The sequence below is a fragment of the Macadamia integrifolia genome, unplaced genomic scaffold, assembly GCF_013358625.1.
Source record: "Macadamia integrifolia cultivar HAES 741 unplaced genomic scaffold, SCU_Mint_v3 scaffold1256, whole genome shotgun sequence".
Classification (NCBI taxonomy): Eukaryota; Viridiplantae; Streptophyta; class Magnoliopsida; order Proteales; family Proteaceae; genus Macadamia; species Macadamia integrifolia.
The window spans coordinates 135,001-140,000 of NW_024868133.1; the positions used below are offsets into that span (position 1 = coordinate 135,001).

Here is a 5,000-nt window from a genome sequence, read left to right on the forward strand (position 1 = left end):
ACGGTTCGATTAGTCTTTCACCCCTATACCCAAGTCAGACGAACTATTTGCACGTCAGTATCACTGCGGGCCTCCATCAGAGTTTCCTCTGGCTTCACTCTGCTCAGGCATAGTTCACCATCTTTCGAGTCCCGACAGGTATGTTCTCACTCGAACCCTTCACAGAAGATCAGGGTCGGTTGGCGGTGCAACCCATAAGGGGATCCCACCAGTCAGCTTCCTTACGCCTTATGGGTTTTACTCACCCACTGACTCACACACATGTCAGACTCCTTGGTCCGTGTTTCAAGACGGGTCGAATGGGGAGCCCGACAGGCCGATGCCCGGAGCATACAGTTGCCAATAGGCATGCCATCGAGGCACACACTGCCTACCATGATCATGGCAATGACATCTCTTCAGGTATAACGCGATAACCCAGGCTTGGGACACCGCAGTAATCCACATCGGTCCACTCCCCGAGTCGAGAGGTGGACCAGATATTAACCGTTTTGCATCCGATCGAGACGCGTCGCTGACCCCCATCCGCTTCCCTCTTGAGAATTTCAAGCACTCTTTGACTCTCTTTTCAAAGTCCTTTTCATCTTTCCCTCATGGTACTTTTTCGCTATCGGTCTCTCGCCTATATTTAGCCTTAGACGAAATTTACCGCCCAATTGGGGCTGCATTCCCAAACAACCCGACTCGCCGACATCACTTCGTGGTGTGACAGGGTCCAAACACGATGGGGTTCTCACCCTCTCTAGCACCCCCTTCCAGGGGACTTGGCCCTGGTCCACCGCTGAGGATGCTTCTACAGACTACAATTCGAATGATAAAGCCGCCCGATTCTCAAGCTGGGCTCTTCCCGGTTCGCTCGCCATTACTAAGGGAATCCTCATAAGTTTCTTGTCCTCCACTTATTGGTATGTTTAAACTCAGCGGGTAGCCCTGCCTGACCTAGGGTCGCAGTCCAAATGCCATCGAATCAAGAAAGAGCTCTCAGTCTGTCAATCCTTACTATGTCCCAACCTGGTAAGTTTCCCCATGTTGAGTCAAATTAAGCTGCAGGCTCCACTCCTGGTGGTGCCCTTCCCTCAATTCCTTTAAGTTTCTGCCTTACGACCATACTCCCCCTGGAACCCAAAAACTTTGATTTCTCATAAGGTGCGGGCGGAGTCCTGAAAGCAACATCCGCCGATCCTTGGTCGGCATCATTTATGGTTGAGACTAGGATGGTATCTGATCATCTTCGAGCCCCTAACTTTCATTCTTAATTAATAAAAACATCCTTGGAAAATGCTTTCACAGTGGTTCGTCTTTCATAAATCCAAGAATTTCACCTCTGACTATGAAATACGAATGCCCCCGACTGTCCTTATTAATCATTACTCCATCTCGAAGGCCAACGCAATAGGACCGAAATCCTATGATGTTATCCCATGCTAATGTATCCAGAGCGTAGGCTTACTTTGAGCACTCTAATTTCTTCAAAGTAGCGGCATCGGAGGCACGACCCAGCCAATTAAGGCCAGGAGTGCATCGCTGATAGAAGGGACGAGATGATCGGCACACACTGTGAGGCAGACCGATCGACCCATCCCAAAGTCCAACTACGAGCCTTTTAACTGCAACAACTTAAATATATGCTATTGGAGCTGAAATTACCGTGGCTGCTGGCACCAGACTTGCCCTCGAATGGACCCTCGTTAAGGGATTTAGATTGTACTCATTCCAATTACCAGACTCGAAGAGCCTGGTATTGTTATTTATTGTCACTACCCCCCCGTGTCAAGATTGGGCAATTTGCGCGCCTGCTGCCTTCCTTGGATGTGGTAGCCGTTTCTTAGGCTCCCTCTCCGGAATCGAATCCTAATTCTCCGTCACCCGTCACCACCATAGTGAGCCACTATCTTACCATCGAAAGTCGATAGGGAAGAAATTTGAATGATGTGTCGTCGGCACAAAGGCCATGCGATCCGTCGAGTTATCATGAATCATCAGAGCAATGGGCAGAGCCCGCGTTGACCTTTTATCTAATAAATGCATCCCTTCCAAAATTTGGGGTTTGGTGCACGTATTAACTTTAGAATTACTACGGTTATCCGAGTAGTAGATACCATCAGACAAACTATAACTGATTTAATGAGCCATTCGCAATTTCACAGTCTGAATTAGTTCATACTTACACATGCATGGCTTAATCTTTGAGACAAGCATATGACTACTTGTAGGATCAACCAGGTAACTTTCCTTCTCGACGCCAAAGCACTGCATGAACCACATCCCCAATTGTGCATTGGGTGATTCTGCTCCATAAATTAATGGCAGTCTATCGTTCTTGTGCAACGAGGCGCAACCAAAGGATTCAAGAGGACACACACACACATCCACCTTGCCCCACAAAATGTCCTGCATCCTAGAGCACAAATAGTGCACATGCACCACTGACAGAAAGAAAGTGGACATATGCATCGTATGCCAAGCCACCTCACACCAACCACAAGGGCAGGCCAGAGGGATGAAATGAGAGTGAAGGGGCAGCATCTTTCCATCCAACTAGGTAAGCAACATAGGAACAATTTTCATGCTCTTGACAAAGACACTTTTGGCCCATCGCGACCCATAGAGGTATCTGTGCATAGTGGTTCAATACACAAGCAAAGAGCCCACAACCACAAGAAAAATAATAGCCACTCACATGCGTTGCGTCCACTACCGACACAATCCACCACCAAACCTACTACAACGTAATAAGGATGTGGTAGAAGAAAAATCAATAGCCCCACTAAGCACGAAAATCCCAACAATCAACAGGGGTCGAGGGACTCGAGATCTATCTCCACCTACAAGGTTGCAACCTACGTTCTCCAGAGACCCGCATTAATGTCGTATTATAACACTTGCGGTTGGAGCCATGCAAACACCTCCGCACCTAGGCACGACTTAGAAACACGATTCGACAAATAGTAAAGGCCACAAGACCTAGTATGAGAAAGCTCTCGCAAGTAACAAACCCACGATAATGCAAATTTTTTAAATGAACAAGGGGAGGGGGGAAGGGACATGTGATTTGTCTCCACTTGCAAGCTTGCAATCTATGTTCATCAGAGACCCACGTTAATGCCGTATTATAACACTTCCGGTTGGTGGCATGCAAACACCTCCACACCCAGGCGCGACTTAGAAACGCATTTCTCCAAATACCATAAAGGCCATAAAATCGAGCATGAGAAAACTCTTGCTAGCAACAAACCCACGAGAATGCAATTTTCTTTTTAAAAACAAAAGTGGGGGGGACGGAGGGGGTGGGACTCGTGATCTGTTTCCACCTGCAAGCTTGCAAACCTATGTTCTCCTGAGACCCACATTAATGTCGCATTATAACACTTACGGCATGAGGCATGCAAACACCTCTGCACCTAGGCACGACTTAGAAATGCATTCCTCCAAATACCAAAGGCCATAAAACTGAGCATGACAAAACTCTTGCAAGCAACATACCCATGAGAATGGAAATTTTTTTATAAAGCAAGGAGGGGGGAGGGATTCATGATCCAGCACCACCTGCAAGCTTGCAACCTATGTTCTCCAGAGACCCATGTTAATGTCGTATTATAACACTGGCCGTAAAAGGCATGCAAGCACCTCCACACCTAGGCACAACTTAGAAACGCACTTCTCCAAATAGCATAGGCCACAAAACCGACCATGAAAAAAAACCCTTGCAAGCAACAAACCCATGATAGTGCAATTTAAAAAAACAAAAAACAATGGGATGGGGGGGAGGGACCAACCAAATATTTATTGTGCACATTGACTTGACTAATGATTCCATCAAATGTAGACAACACCCCACCCCTTGCACCATGACCTACATATGACAACAAGCCAAAGAGCAAAGAGGGGTGGAAATGCGTGACTAAGACGACGCCCGTAAAAAAGTGGCACTAGCACAACTGCACATGGCAGGAAGCAAAGAATGTCAAACTGCCATGCTGCCTAGTTGGGATTAATCAACGGGGCCATCACGTCATTTCCACATTTTTCACATGCCATGACTCTGTTGGGCATGCTGTACAAAACTAGCAAAAGTGTCAGTAGGCTACGATGAGGGTGTAGGTGCAGTGTGCAAGTAGCCATGCAAACCCACCAGCATGCATCGACCGGCCAAGGTGCAAAACGAGGGGCTAATCATCCGGACCATCATGCCATGTTGCTATCCTTCACATGCCATGTAACTCTTGGGCATGCTGTGTGGCTACCGGTGTATGTGGCAGTAGCTATGCAGGGAGCCATACACGCCCAACAGCACTCCATGGTAGGCCACAGCGCACATCAAAGGCAATCATTGGAACCAACGTGCCTTGATGGTGATTTTCACATGCCAAGCCTATCTTGGGCATGCCATGCAACTATGGGCGCATCTGGCAGTAGCTGTGGGGGCACGGTAGCACAATGCAAGAAACCTTGTGCACCCAACAGCCCAGGGTGGCAGGGAACAGTGTGTGACAAAGGGCTTAACATCGGGACGCATTGGCCATTTACTTATTTTCAAATGCCATGCCTCTCTAGAAACTACTGTGCAGCTACGGACACATATGTCAGCAACTATGGGGGTATGGCAGCGGTAGGTAGGGAGCCATGGGCACCTAGCAGCACATGGTTGTAGGCAGTGGTGTGCGGTAGATGGGCTGACCATCTGGACAGATGAGCCATGTACTTGTTTTCACATACATTCCAATCCTTTGTTGGGCTTTCTTTGTCGCTATGAGCATAGGAGGCAACAGCTGTTGAGGCATAGCAGCATATATTAGGCAACCATGAGGGCCAAGCAACACGCCGTGGTAGGCGCAACGCACACCAAGGGCCAAATCTTCAAAATCGACATACCGTGAAGGTGTTTTGTATAGGCGATGCCACTCTTGGGCATGCTGTACGGCGACAGACACATGTGGCAGAAGATATGGAGGCACTACAGCGCAAGGCAGGTAGCCCTATGCTCTCAGTAGCACACAATG

At 48.1% G+C, this 5,000-nt stretch overlaps 1 non-coding gene across 1 annotated transcript in view; it reads right to left on the bottom strand.

The window, feature by feature from the left end:
- Nucleotides 1–948, bottom strand: part of LOC122063217 — a 3,357-nt gene extending 2,409 nt beyond the window's left edge. Inside the window, exon 1 of the ribosomal RNA XR_006135265.1 lies at nt 1–948. This exon is cut by the window's left edge and continues 2,409 nt beyond it. This is a non-coding gene — a ribosomal RNA (28S ribosomal RNA).
- Between the last annotated feature and the right edge of the window lie 4,052 nt (nt 949–5,000).